Source organism: Tachyglossus aculeatus, chromosome 3, assembly GCF_015852505.1.
Source record: "Tachyglossus aculeatus isolate mTacAcu1 chromosome 3, mTacAcu1.pri, whole genome shotgun sequence".
Taxonomy (NCBI): Eukaryota; Metazoa; Chordata; class Mammalia; order Monotremata; family Tachyglossidae; genus Tachyglossus; species Tachyglossus aculeatus.
The window spans coordinates 18,882,841-18,898,640 of record NC_052068.1 but is presented as its reverse complement, the minus strand read 5'-3'; the positions used below and the strand labels follow the sequence as shown (position 1 = coordinate 18,898,640).

Sequence of the window (15,800 nt, the reverse complement as noted above, 5' to 3'; positions counted from 1 at the left end):
TATTCTTCCAAGTAAGAGCGTGGAAACATTCGTGGCATTCTGACTAGCTCTTGGCTCCCTATGTACTTCAACCGTAAGAAAATAAGGAACTGAGACGTGTCTCAATCCCAAGACAAAGTGCTGCTTATCCGGCTCCCGCACCCAAAAGTTGCTACAGAAGAATGAAACACAGCCAAAGCATGTTTGCATTTCCAATCAATCCATGGCTTCTTTCCCCACACAGTACAGATCAGTGTCTTCTTGAAAACGTCCCAAGTCTCAGTCATTTCAGCCACTCTCGGGGCCCGGCTACCGAAAGCAAGGACGGTGAGCCCACTGTTGGGTAGGGACTGTCTCTGTATGTTGCCGATTTGTACCTCCCAAGCGCTTAGTACAGTGCTCTGCACATAGTAAGCGCTCAATAAATGCAATTGATGATGATGAAGGACGGCTAAGACACGGTTCTGATTCCTCACGGCCCTCAGCAGTTCGGGAATGCCGTGGCCTCTCCTTTAACCCCAGACTGTAAGCTCGTTACGGGAACAGAATGTGTCTGTTAATTCTGTCATATTCTACTCTCTTGAGTGCTTAGTACAGTGCTCTAAATACAGTAAGTGCTAAATAATAATAATAATGGCATTTATTAAGTGCTTACTATGTGCAAAGCACCATTCTCAGCGCTGGGGAGGTTATGAGGTGATCTGGTTGTCCCACGGGGGCTCACAGTCTTAATCCCCATTTTACAGAGGAGGGAACTGAGGCCCAGAGAAGTTAATAATAATAATGATGGCATTTGTTAAGCGCTTACTATGTGCAAAGCACTGTTCTAAGCGCTGGGGGGATGCAAGGTGATCAGGTTGTCCCACGTGGGGCTCACAGTCTTAATCCCCATTTTACAGATGAGGTAACTGAGGCGCAGAGAAGTTAAGTGACTTGCCCAAGGTCACACAGCAGACAAGTGGAGGAGCTGGGATTCGAACCCATGACCTCTGACTCCAAAGCCCGGGCTCTTTCCACCGAGCCACGCTGCTTCTAGTTAAATGACTTGCCCAAAGTCACACAGTTGACAATTGGCAGAGGCAGGATTTGAATCCATGACCTCTGACTCCAAATCAATCAATCAATCAATCGTATTTATTGAGCGCTTACTGTGTGCAGAGCACTGTACTAAGCGCTTGGGAAGTACAACTTGGCAACATATAGAGACAATCCCTACCCAACAGTGGGCTCACAGTCCAAATGAAGCAGCATGGCCTGGTGGAAAGAGCACAGGCCTGGCAGAAAGGACCTGAGTTCTAATCCTGGCTCTGCCACATGTCTGCTCTGTGACCTTGGGCAAGTCGCTTCAATTCTCTGTGCCTCGGTTACCTCATCTGTAAAATGGGAATTAGGTCCGTGAGCCCCACGTGAGACAGAGACTGTGTCCAACGTGATTACCTTGTATCTTCATTAGCGCTTAGAAGAATGCTCAGTATATAGTAAACACATAGCAAATATAGTAGTAATGGCATAGATAGTATGCGCAAGGTTATATGGAATTGGGAAAACATAGTGGTTTCCATTCTGGTGGAATCCAGTAGGTGAAAGTTCAGATTTTGGGCATCTTTTTCAAAATGCTTTCCTTGTTGTTAGATGTGAAAGGGAGTGGCATGTAATTGGTCAGACCTGTAGAAGATGAGTTATGAAACATATTTAATTCCATATTTTGAAGGGATCTGCCAAAATTGTGACACAAAAGTTGTTTACATCAGAACTCATGTACTTATTAATAGCGTGGAGAAAAATGAATTATGGACGTTGGATGTACTGCAGACATCTGGGGGCAGGGGAGAACCAGAAAAACTTAACCAGTCCATATTGAGTCTGCTCAAGAAGCAAGCTTATCTTCTTGCAAACCAAGATTTTGGATTCTGGACTGTGAGCCTGTTGTTGGGTAGGGGCCGTCTCTATATGTTGCTGACTTGTACTTCCCAAGCGCTTAGTACAGTGCTGTGCACACAGTAAGCGCTCAACAAATACGATTGAATAAATGAACAGAGCACGGGCCTGACAGTCGGAAGCCATGGGTTCAAATCCCAGCTCTGCCACTTGTCTGTTGGGTGACCTTGAGCAAGTCATTGCACTTCTCTGGGCCTCAGTGACCTCATCTGTAAAATGGGGATTGAGACTGTGAGCCCCATGTGGGACAGGGACTGTGTCCAACCCCATCTGCCTGTATCCACCCCAGCGCTTAGAACAGTGCCTGGCACATAGAAAGCACTTAACAAATACCACAATTAATGTTATTAGTAGTAGTAGTAGTATTGATAATAATAATAAATACCATCAATTACTTCCACCTGGGGCCTGGCTGGGGATACGGCCCGGTGGTGTGGGGCACTGAGGTCGGGGGGTGGCAGGAGGGGGGAAGCTGGGTTGCTCTAGACTGTGAGCCCACTGTTGGGTAGGGACCGTCTCTATATGTTGCCAACTTGTACTTCCCAAGCGCTTAGTACAGTGCTCTGCACACAGTAAGTGCTCAATAAATACGATTGATTGATTGATTGATTGCCACGGTACCAGGTTAAAACCGGTGGAGCTTAGTACAGCTCTGGGATGCTGGTCTGACCCCTGCCAACAGAGAAGCAGTGTGGCTCAGTGGAAAGAGTGCGGGCTTTGGAGTCAGAGGTCATGGGTTCAAATCCCGGCTCCGCCACTTGTCAGCTGTGTGACTTTGGGCAAGTCACTTCACTTCTCTGGGCCTCAGTTACCTCATCTGTAAAATGGGGATTAAGACTGTGAGCCCCCTGTGGGACAACCTGATCACCCTGTAAACTCCCCAGCGTTTAGAACAGTGCTTTGTACATAGTAAGTGCTTAATAAGTGCTACCAATGGTACCAGTGGCTACCAATCAATCCAGTGGCTACCAATCAATCTGCACATCAGGCAGAAACTCCTCACCCTGGGCTTCAAGGCCGTCCATCACCTCGCCCCCTCCTACCTCACCTCCATTCTGTCCTTCTCCAGCCCAGCCCGCACCCTCCGCTCCTCTGCCGCTAATCTCCTCACCGTTAGGCCTCGTTCTCGCCTGTCCCGCCGTCGACCCCCTGGCCCACGTCCTTCCCCGGGCCTGGAATGCCCTCCCTCTGCCCATCCGCCAAGCTAGCTCTCTTCCTCCCTTCAAGGCCCTGCTGAGAGCTCACCTCCTCCAGGAGGCCTTCCCAGACTGAGCCCCTTCCTTCCTCTCCCCCTCGTCCCCCTCTCCATCCCCCCATCTTACCTCCTTCCCTTCCCCACAGCACCTGTATATATGTACGTATTTTTGTACATATTTGTTACTCTATTTATTTATTTTACTTTACATATCTATTCTATTTATTTTATTTTGTTAGTATGTTTGGTTTTGTTCTCTGTCTCCCCCTTTTAGACTGTGAGCCCACTGTTGGGTAGGGACTGTCTCTATATGTTGCCAACTTGTACTTCCCAAGCGCTTAGTACAGTGCTCTGCACACAGTAAGCACTCAATAAATATGATTGATGATGATGATGATGAGTAAGCCCTTAATAAATGCCATTATTATTATTATTATTATTATCATTATTATTATTAAGTACCACTGGGAGAGGGGCGGCAGTAGAGCAGGAATTATGGGAAAATCATGGATGGCTGCTCTTAGCCTGTTTCTCCGGAGGAACTTCTCAGGGGTCTGAGCTCAGTGCCTCAGTTGGGGACAAGGAGGGAAGTGAGGCGGCTAAGGGGGCTGGCCAGGAAACAGCTTGGAGTGGCTCATCTCTCCCTTCCATCCCTTCTTACCTAGAGGCAGCATGGCCTAATGGACAGAGCACACGCCGGGGAGTTTGAACCTCATGGGTTCTAATCCTGACTCCACCACTTGTCTGCTGTGTGGCCTCAGGCAAGTCACTTCACTTCTCTGGGCCTCAGTTACCTCATCTGGAAAATGGGGAGTGAGACTGTGAGCCCCATGTGGGACTGGGACTGTGTCCAACCCTATTTGCTTGTCTCCACCTCAACGCTTAGTACAGTACCTGGCACATAGTAACGGCTTAAATACCATAATCATTATGATTATTATTACCCCCGTCAGCCCCCTCTTGCACTCCCTCCCTCAGCCCTCACCTGATGAAAACTCACTCCAGTGGTACTAAATACATCACACCTGCCCCAAATTCCTATTATCTATTTCATTCAATCATATTTGAGCACTTACTGTGTGCTAAGCACTGTACTAAGCATTTAGCACTGTACTATTTTAGATATACACATTACATTAATCATATAACTGCTCTATATCAATCAATCGTATTTACTGAGCACTTACTGTGTGCAGAGCACTGTACTAAGTGCTTGGGAAGTACAAGTTGGCAACATATAGAGACGGTCCCTACCCAACAGTGGGCTCACAGTCTAAAAGGGGGAGACGGAGAACAAAGCCAAACATACTAACAAAATAAAATAAATAGAATAGATATGTACAAGTAAAATAGAGTAAATAAATAGATAGAGTAATAAATATGTACGAACATATATACATATATACAGGTGCTGTGGGGAAGGGAAGGAGGTAAGATGGGGGGGATGTGCAGTAAGTGCTCAGTAATTTATTTATATTAATTTATCCTCCCACGCAAACCCTGTCCTCCCTGTGACTTTCCCATCACTGTAGACAGCACCGCCACCCTGTCTGTCTCACAAGCATATATCCTTGACTGTTTTCATTCATGCATTCAATCGCATTTATTGAGCACTTACTGTGCGCAGAGCACTGTACTATGCACTTGGGAAGTACTAGTTGGCAACATACAGAGACGGTCCCTACCCAACAGCGGGCTCACAGTCTAGAAGGGGGAGACAGACAACAGATCTCCTCAACTCGTCTCTCTCATTCAACCCGCGTATTAAGTCGGTCACCAAATCCACCCTCCTCGCTGCCCTCCCTGCCTCCTGTCTCTCCCCGCTCCAGTCCATACGTCACCCTGCTGCCCAGATGAGTTTTCCACAAAAATGTTCAGTCCGTGTTTCCTCACTCCTCAAGAACCTCCAGTGCTTGCCCATCCACTTCTGCTGTAACTTCATTGTGGGCAGAAAATGTGTCTGTTATATTAGTATGTTAATATGAATTAATATTGTATTAATGTATATACTAAATCTCCAGTGGTTGCCTATCAACCTTCACATGAATCAAAAACTCCTCACTCTCGACTTGCCTGCCTTCTTTCCTTCTCCAGCCCAGCCCGCACCCTCCGCTCCTCTGCCACCGCTCACTCCCTCACTGGGCCTCGTTCTCGCCTGTCCCGCCGTCGACCCCTGGCCCGCATCCTACCTCTGACCTGGAACACCCTGCCTCCTCAAATTCACCAATTTTCCCCCTTCAAATCCCCACTGAAGGCTCACCTCCTCCAAGAGGCCTTCCCAAACTAAAGCCTGCTTTTCCTCAGTTCCCCCTCCCCATCGCCCCGACTCCCTCCCTTTGCTCTACCCCCCCCGTCCCTGCCCCACAGCACTTGTGTATGCGTATACGTATCTATAATTCTATTTATATTGATGCCTGCTTACTTATTTTGATCATCATCAATCGTATTTATTGAGCGCTTACTATGTGCAGAGCACTGTACTAAGCTCTTGGGAAGTACAAATTGGCAACATATAGAGACAGTCCCTACCCAACAGTGGGCTCACACTCTTTTGATGTGTATATATCTATAATTCTATTTATTTATATTGATACCTGCTCACTTCTTTTAATGTCTGTCCCCCCACTTCGAAGGCTGCAAACCCGGTGTGGGCAGGGACTGTCTCTCTTTATTACTGAATTGTACTTTCCAAGCGCTTAGTACACTGCTCTGCACACAGTAAGCACTCAATAAAGATGACTGAATGAATGAATACTGCTGTATTGTACTTTCCCAAGTGCTTAGTACAGTGCTCTGCACACGGTAAGCACCCAATAAATACGATTGACTGACTGAATAAATACCACTGATTGATTATTAACAACAGTGTATAATAGGTGTTTGTGCCCCATACTTTGTTCTAAGTGAATGGTCTATAAGCAATAACCAGATAGGATACAGTCCCTATGCCACATGGGGCTTACAGTCTAATTAGGAGGGAGAAGAGGCATTTCATCCCCCATTTTCCAGATGAGAAAACTGAGGAACAGAGAAGTTAGCTGCCTTGCTCAAGGGCATCCAGCAGGTAAGTGGCAGAGGGGCAGAGGTGGGATAAGGACTCATTTCTCCCAGTCCTGTACTGTATTGGAGAAGCAGTGTGGCATAGTGGAAAGAGCCCATGCTTGGGAGTCAGAGGTGGTGGGTTCTAATTCTGGCTCCACAACTTGTCAGCTGTGTGACTTTGGGCAAGCCACTTCACTTCTCTGTGCCTCAGTTACCTCATCTGTAAAATGGCGATGAAGACTGTGAACCCCACGCGGGACAACCTGATTACCTTGTACTCCCCCAACACTTAGACCAGTGCTTGGCACACAGTAAGCCCTTAACAAATACCATTATTATTATTACTCTTTTCACCAAGGCAATACTGCTTCTCACGCCTCCTTTCTGCTTAGTACAGTGCTCTGCACACAGTACGCACTCAAGAAATACAACTGAATGAATTAAATGGATCGTGCAGCTTTAGATTTTAGGAAACACACAGACCCATTAATTTCCCCAAGCAATTCTTTCCAAGAAAGCAAAGATGAACATGACCATGATACATCATCAATAGTTTGGAAGAACACTTTACGAACTAAGGCAATTAGGAAAAAGTATTCTTCGGGAGGTTATTTACCACAGGGAACACTAGTTGCTTGCCCAAGTAGATTCCATGACCTAGCAGCACCCAGAGATCAGGGAAGACTTGAGGAAACAGTGTTTCTCGCGGCTGCTCCAACTGTTATTCTAATTTTTTTTGGAGAGAAGTGCTTTCCTTCTCCGACAGAAAAACAGGACGTATGGTTCCTGCCAAATTACGCTCGGTGCCCAAGCTCGCATTTGATCATACCCAGTAGCCAACAGTCTGAAGCTCGAAGACCTAAGAAAAACGTCTGGGCTGGGGAGATAGAAATGCTACTAGTATAATCTTGTTCTCCACGTAGGAGATAGCCGAGCGCCCCATGAAGCAGCCCTGCTGTTGGAGCCATGGAAAGGCCCCTGCCTTGAAGTAGGAGACTTGGATTCCAGTCCTTGCTCTGCTTGGAGCAGGTTAACATGAGCAAAGCCAGCACACGCATTTCACAATGTGCTGCACCTCTGCCTAATTACTCTTAGGAAACAGCGTGACCAAGGGAAAACAGCACGGGCCTCAGAGTCAGAAGACCCGTGTTCAACTCCCAGGACCGCCACTTGTCTGCTGGGTGAACTTGAACAAGTCGTGTCCAAAACGGAACTCTTTATTTCCCAACCAAACCCTGTCCTCCCCTTGACTTTCCCATCGCTGTGGACAGCACTACCATCCTCCCCGTCTAACGAGCACGTCGCCTTGGCCGTTATCCCAAACTCGTTACTCTCGTTCAACCCAAGGATTCAATCTGCCACCACATCCTGTCGGTTCGACCTTCACAACATCGCTAAAATCCACCCTTTTTTCACCATCCAAACTGCTACCAATTAATCCAAGCACTTATCCTATCCAGCCTTGATTACTGCATCAGCCTCCTTGCTGACCTCCCAGATTCCTGTCTCGCCCCACACCAGTCCATACTTCACTCTGCTGCCCAGATCATTTTTCTACAAGAACATCCAGTCCGGGTTTCCCCACTCCTCAAGAACCTCCAGTGGCTGCCCATCCATTTCCACCTCCAACAGAAACTCCTTACCACCGGCTTTAAAGCACTCAGTCACCTGGTTTCCTCCTCCTTACCTTGCCGCTCTCCTTCATTCATTCATTCAATCGTATTTACTGAGCGCTTGCTGGGTGCAGAACACTGTAGTAAGCGCTTGGGAGACTATGATACAACAATCAACAGACACATTTCCTGCCTGCAATGAGCTTACTATACTATTACAACCCAGCCCACACACTTCACTCTTCTAATGCCAACCTGCTCAAAGCACCTCTATCTTCTTTACCTCGCTGCCGACCTCTGGCCCACGCCCTGCCTCTGGCCTGGAACGCCCTCCCTCTTCATATCCGACAATGATCACTCTCCCCACTTTCAAAAACCTCATTAAAAGCTTATCTCCTCCAAGGGGCCTTCCCGGACTAAGCCGTCCTTTCCTCTCCCTCTCCTTTTTACATCGACCTTGCACTGGGATTTGCAAACTTTTTACCTCTTCCCCAACCCCACAGCACTTATATACATATCTGTAATTTATTTGTTTATCTTAATGTCTCTTTCCTCCTCTAAACTGTAAGCTCACTGTGGGCAGGGAATGTGTCTCCCAACTCTGTTGGGCTTCACCTTCCCAAGTTTAGTGCTTTACTCTGCACACAGTAAGGGCTCAATAACCACGACTGATTGACAACTTCTCTGTGTCTCAGTTCCCTCATCTTCAAAATGGGTATGCAATACCCTGTTCTCCTTCCTATTTAGACTGTGAGCCCCAGTTGAGGCCTGATTATCTTGTATCTATACCAGGCTTAACGAAGACCACAATTACTATTTTTATCATTATTACTATTATGGCAAATGAAAGGATACGTACACAACTCCTCCCATTGATCAGGAGACTGGACTTCAGCTCTTCCTTTAACATTTCTGTCCCCCTGAAGACCGTAAACCCTGTGAAGACAAAGATGATGTCTCTGACCTGAAGTATCCTCTCCCAAGGGCTTAGTGCACGGTTGTGCATTGGTCAGCGGTGCAACAAATTCATTCATTCAGTCGCATTTACTAAGCACTTACTGTGTGCAGAGCACTGTACTAAGCGCGTGGGAAAGAACAATACAGCAATAAACTGTGACAATCCCTTCCCCCAACCTCAAGAGAGATTAATGATAATAATAATTTTGATGTTTGTTAAGCACTTACTATGTGCCAAGCACTATACAGGGCACTGGGGTAGATACAAAATAATCAGGCTGGACTGACTGTATCCCTGTATCTGCGCAGCATCCTTCAGCCCAGTTATAAACAACTTTGCCCAGCTTTTCCACTTTTGATTCACAAACATTTCTCTTGCAAATATCGTACGTCAAATTCAACTTTGCCCCTGATCTCTAGAAGAATCAGAAACTAAAACTGACTTTTACATTAAACAGTTTTCTCTGTTCAAAGGTGAGCAAACACTTTAATACTTTGCTAGGAGATCTAAGGATTAAAATACGGGACTACGGTTTAGCTCTGATTCAAACTACTCTATACTGAATGCTCGTCACAGAACTGAATACCAAACGTAGCAGAGATAGCATTTACTCTTCTCCTAGGGAAAAAACAAAGAGATGAGCAGGAGCCCAAACCTCATAAAAGACCAAACTATCCCAAAAATCTTCAGGAACTCTTAGAATAAAAAAAGCAAACACTTTAATACTTTGCTAGGAGATCTAAGGATTAAAATACAGGACTACGGCTTAGCTCTGATTCAAACTACTCTATACTGAATGCTCGTCACAGAACTGAATACCAAACGTAGCAGAGATCGCATTTACTCTTCTCCTAGGGAAAAAAACAAAGAGATGAGCAGGAGCCCAAACCTCATAAAAGACCAAACTATCCCAAAAATCTTCAGGAACTCTTAGAATAAAAAAAAGCAAACACTTTAATACTTTGCTAGGAGATCTAAGGATTAAAATACGGGACTACGGCTGAGCTCTAATTCAAACTACTCTATACTGAATGCTCGTCACAGAACTGAATACCAAACGTAGCAGAGATCGCATTTACTCTTCTCCTAGGGAAAAGACAAAGAGATGAGCAGGAGCCCAAACCTCATAAAAGACCAAACTATCCCAAAAAACTTCAGGAACTCTTAGAATAAAAAAAAATACATATTACTCTTTTATTCACAGGTAATGAGACACAGAGACAAGGAGGAAAAAGAGAAAACAGGAATGGCAAACATAAAGCACAACACAAAAGGGACAACTTTTTTGTGTACCCAATATGTGGCTGAGACTCTGGATCCCACATTGGCCTCTTCTTATACACACAGAGACACAAACACACAAGAATTTTGCTATCAGAGGTGTAGCTGTAGATATAGGGAAGCAGCTCGGCATAGTGGATCAAGACGGAGTCAGAAGGTCATGGGTTCTAATCCTTGCTCCGCTACTCGTCTGCTGTATGACCTTGGGCAAGTCACTTCACTGGGCCTCAGTTTCCTCATCTGAAAAATGGGGATTAAGACCGTGAGCCCCACGTGGGATGGGGGCTGTGTCCAACCCGATTTGCTTGTATCCACCCCAGCGCTTAGTACAGTGCCTGGCACACAGTGAGCACTTTAACAAATACCAGAATTATTATCATTATATAGATTAAAAAGCCAGTTCTCTTCCAATCAACCAGAAAAAGGAGGAGTCAGGTGTTACTTTAAAATGGTTACTAGAGTAGGAAACACTTCCTGCACAACTTCAGTCCTCATTATTCACTTGACTTTGCAGTGCAAGTATGATGTACGAAAGGCCAACTAAATACCGGAACAGTTTAAGCGTTTCACAAAACACATTCTTGCTTTCTCACTGCTCTACATCTCTCTCAAATATCAGTAAACATAACAATCATAGCCTCATCTTTCACAAGGCACTCCCTCAGACAACTGTGCAGTTGCAGACTAAGGCATTAAGATCATTTCTAAACAAGTAGCTTTGGAGTCCGGGAGATTAAGATCTCCCTTAAATATGTCTGGAGAAGTGGGATGTGCATTTCCTTTCCCAGTGACCCCAAGGATTCCAAGAATGCAATCCGGGTTTGTCACTTTTTAATCAGAGGGTCAACATCCTGGGAAATTTAAAGCCACCACAGTCACCACTGCAGCCCGCTTCTGTTTTCTAAGTAGTGAGAAAACAGGTTTGCTTCTCTTTAAAAGCAGATACAGATCGTTAAGTTTCATTACTGGTTCCACAGGGTGGGGGTGAGGGGAAGAGGGGATTCGAGAACTGCACTGTTCAGAGATTCGAAGGAATGTCTCAACTTTTATTCATGCCTTACCTCCCAAGTGCAAGGAGGGCTGGTTATTTCTGCACAAACAATTCAAGAGCTTGAAGACATAAATGGGATAAAGAGCTCAAAGACACTATTTCCCTCTTGAGCATTTGTGGGGGATCCCTACAGATTCTCATTCCCCAGTATGAGCCTGTGTGGGCTCTAAACCGATTCAACAGTCTTTTAAAAGGGGTTAAATGGCCTATAAGGTCAACAGACAGAGTGGCTCAGTGGAAAGAGAACGGGCTTTGGAGTCAGAGGTCATGGGTTCAAATCCCAGCTCCGCCACTTGTCAGCTGTGTGATTTTGGGCAAGTCACTTCACTTCTCTGTGCCTCAGTTACCTCATCTATAAAATGGGGATTAAGACTGTGAGCCCCACGTGGGACAACCTGATCATCTTGTATCCCCCCCAGCGCTTAGAACAGTGCTTTGCACATAGTAAGCGCTTAATAAATGCTATTATTATTATTATTATTATCATCATCGAGAAAGGGCTCTCCATTGTTGCTTTCCAATCCCAGCTCCACCACTTGCCTTCCGTGTGACCTTAGGTAAGTCCTTTACTTCCCTGGGCCTCAACTGCAAAATGGGGATTAAGAGTGTGAGCCTCAACCTGATTAACTGCATTTTTACCATGGTCCAACCTGATTAACTTGTATCTCCTCCAGCGCTGGCACACAGTAAACACTTAACAAGTACCACAATCATTATTATTATTTTCTGTCCGTCAGTTTCCTCATCTGTAAAAATGAGGATTAAATCTCACTCCCTCCTACCTAAACTGTGAGCCCCAAGTGGGATAGGGAGTGTGTCCAAATCGATAATACTGTCTCTACCCCAGCACTTAGAAGAGGGCTTGGCACATAGTAAGCGCTTACTAAATGCCATCATTATGATGGAGACGTTTGGCGAAGGTGCTCAGAGCAGCATAAGCCTAGGGCAGGTCTCGCCCAGCTCCTTGACAATTCAGCAGATGCTCATTAGCACAGAACTGAGCCAGCTGACTGACTGCTCCGATTCTCCAAGGTGGAGATCACCAAACAAAGCATCATTTGTTATTTTCTGTGTGACTCAGTTTAAGGAAATCATAATTGGAAGGGGGAAAAAAAAGCCACAATTCGCTAGGCTAAAGAAAATGCAACTGATGAGTCCTAGTTGCAAATAATAATAATGATGATGATGATAATAGCAGTAATAAGTTCACCTCTCAGGATCACACCTGGAGTGTCTCCAAGACTCTACCAGTCTTGACTATACAAGGAAGAGTCAAGCAGAGGCCCACCCACTCCATTCCTAGTTTGGGCAGTGGCTAGCGACGGCAATCAATCAATCAATCGCATTTATTGAGCACTTACTGTGTGCAGAGCACTGTACTAAGCGCTTGGGAAGTACAAGTTGGCAACATATAGAGACAGTCCCTACCCAACAGTGGGCTCACAGTCTAAAAGGGCAAGGCAATCTGCTACAAGTCAAAACTCACCTGCGCTGCTGGGCAGCAGCGACCTGGGCGAGAGTCAAGGGCGGATACTTAAAGTTAACTCTGAGGAAGAATGCAATGGTAAACCACTTCCGTATTAATAGTAATGGCATTTGTTAAGCACTTACTATGTGCAAAGCACTGTTCTAAGCACTGGGGAGGATACAAGGTGATCAGGTTGTCCCACGTGGGACTCACAGTCTTAATCCCCAATTTACAGATGAGGTAACTGAGGCTCAGAGAAGTTAAGTGACTTGCACGAAGTCACACAGCTGACAAGCGGTGGAGCCAGGATTTGAACCCACGACTTCTGACTCCCAAGCCCGTGCTCCTCCGTATTGTGACCAAGCAAGTTCTATGGATCCCCCACCAGAATGACGGCAGATGGAGATGGGCTGTTCTGGGAGAGATGTGTCCATGGAGTCTCCACGGGTTGGAGACAATAACGGCATAAGACAAGACAACAATAACAAGTGGTATTTGTTCACGGGTCGGAGACGACAACAGCATAAGACAAGACAATCATAACAAGTGGATTTGTTAAGCACTGACTCTCCGCCACGCTCTAGGGTAGATGAAAGCTCACTGTGGGTAGGGAATGTGTCTACCAACTCTGTTATGTTGTACTCTCCCAAATGCTTAGTACAGAGCTTTGCACTCTGTAAGGGCTCAATAAGATTGATTGATACACCATAAGCAGATCAGACAATCCCTGTCCCATGTGGGGCTCACAATCTACGGGGGAGAGAGAACAGGTATCTTCCCAGCGCTTAGAACAGTGCCTTGCACAACGTAAATGCTTAATAATAATAATAATAATAATAATAATAATAATGATGATGATGATAATAATAATAATAATGGCATTTATTAAGCGCTTACTATGTGCAAAGCACTGTTTTAAGCGCCGGGGAGGTTACAAAGTGATCAGGTTGTCCCACGGGGGGCTCACAGTCTTAATCCCCATTTTACAGATGAAGTCACTGAGGCACAGAGAAGTGAAGTGACTTGCCCAAAGTCACACAGCTGACAAGTGGCGGAGCCGGGATTTGAACCCATGGCCTCTGACTCCAAAGCCCGGGCTCTTTCCATTGAGCCACACTGCTTCTCTAATAAATGCCATCATTATTATTATTACTATTCTCAATTTTACTAATGAGGAAACAGGCACGGAGAAGCAGTGTGGGCTAGTGGATAGAGCACAGACTTGGGAGTCAGGAAGACCTGGGTTGTAATTCTAGCGCTGCCACTTTTCTGCTGGGTGACCTTGGGCAAGTCACTTTGCTTCTCTGTGCCTCAGTTACCTCATCTGGAAAATGGGGATTAAGACTGTGAGCCTCATGTGGGACAGGGACTGTGTCCAACCTGGTTAGTTTGTATCTTCCCCAGTGCTTAGAGCAGTGCCTGGAACACACTAAGTGCTTAACAAATACCATAAAAAAAGTTGAGTGACTTTACCAAGATAAAACAGCAGGTAAGTGACAGTGATAGTATTAGAATAATAATAATAATAATGCATTTATTAAGCACTTCCTATGTGCAAAGCACTGTTCTAAGCACTGGACCCAGGTCTCCTGACTCAATCAACCAATCACTGGTATTTACTGAGTGCTTAATCGGTGCGGAGCACTGAACTAAGCGTTTAAGGAAGTGCAATTCAACAGAGCTGGTAGACACCATCCTTGCCCACAAGAAGTCTAAAGGGAGAGACAGACATTAAAATAATACTACTAATAATAACAATAACTGTAGCATTTGTTAAGCGCTTACTCTATGCCAGGCACTGTACTAAGCACTGTGGTGGATGCAAGCCAATCAGGTCACACAGTCACAGCCCATATGGGGCTCACAGCCTCAATCTCCATTATACAGAACAGTGCTTTGCATATAGTAAGCACTTAATAAATACCATCATTATTATTACAGATGAGGTAACAGAGAAGTGAGGTGACTTGCCCAAGGTCACACAGCAGACAAGTGGCGGGGACGGAATTAGAACCCAGGTCCTTCTGACTCCTAGGCTACTCCGCTTCTCAATTCCAGATTCTGGAAATAGTAGAGCCTAAGGATATGGATGAAGGTGCCATTGGGTTGGGGTGGGTATCCAGGTGCTGAAGGGCTACACAGCCAAGTATACAATGGAGGCAGAAGGGATGGCAGGTGGGGGAATTAAAAGCTTAGGCAGTTCCAGGCTGTTTGCACTAAGCCGCACTAAAAACAAAGCAAGAAAAAAAGAGTCTAGGAAAAGATGAGTGGGAGGTTGTCTTTTCACGGGGAATCCAGGCAGCCCAGCCCATCCGTGGCCATGAGCTGTTCTGGATGGCAGGTTGCTGCTGCTTTTGCCTCCACCCCTTCAGGAATCACCGAGACGGAATGGGGACCGATCACCTCAGCGGATCTGGGGCCATGAACCCCGTTCAAACGGGGTTCCCTGAAGAGCGAACCTCATCACCGACTTCACTGGGCTCGGGGCCGGGTGGCGAAGCCTCTAGAGTTCGGATGATGATGATGATGGCATTTGTTAAGCGCTTACTATGTGCCGAGCACTGATCTAAGTGCTGGGGTAGATACAAGGTCATCAGGTTGTCCCAGGTGGGGTTCACAGTCTTCATCCCCATTTTACAGATGAGGGAACTGAGGCTCAGATAAGTCAAGTGACACAGGTAAGGCTCAGATAAGTCAAAGTCACACAGCTGATCAATGGCAGAGCCGGCATTAGAACCCACAACCCCTGACTCTTTCCTCGTGTAGGGATCTGTCACTACATCAGTAACCGTGGGCTAGCACGTCAAGAACATACAATAGGATCACAGGACAGTCACGCTGAGCATTTGCCATGGTTTTAAAGCACTCTTTGGGTGAGGTAAAGTCTAGAGAGTGTTCCTGCCTAGTTCTGGGGAAGGCCCTGGGGAATACAACCTTTCTAGGGGAGGTTTGGAGGGGAGGGCTTAGCTCTGGCTTTCTCCTCCAGACCAGGGGGCTAATGGGAGGTTGGGTTAATTGGGGGCTTTCCCCTGGCCAGCTCCTACTCCATCCTAGTTGGCTCCACGGGCTCAAACCTATCCGGGCCCCCAGAAGTCACTCTGTAACCCCCATGTGACTCAGGAACCCAACTGGCCACCTAAAAATCCCACGGATGGGAATGACCCAGGACCAAATCTGACCTTCCGAGAGCTAATCACGTTAACAGCTCTGGGCCTTGGTTTCCTCATCTGGAAAATGGGGATTCAATGACTGTACTCAATCAATCAATCGTATTT

At 46.1% G+C, this 15,800-nt stretch overlaps 1 protein-coding gene across 3 annotated transcripts in view; it reads right to left on the bottom strand.

Annotated features, from left to right (window-relative positions):
- Positions 1–15,800, bottom strand: part of MARCHF8 (membrane associated ring-CH-type finger 8) — a 231,933-nt gene that overhangs the window by 191,335 nt on the left and 24,798 nt on the right. For 2 of the 3 annotated variants that reach the window (XM_038743686.1, XM_038743689.1), the window contains exon 2: positions 8,627–8,703. The exons of the other annotated variant lie outside the window; for it this stretch is intronic. The gene's annotated coding sequence lies outside the window, so the exon portion shown is untranslated. The remainder of the gene's footprint in view (positions 1–8,626; positions 8,704–15,800) is intronic. 3 annotated transcript variants of the gene reach the window in all.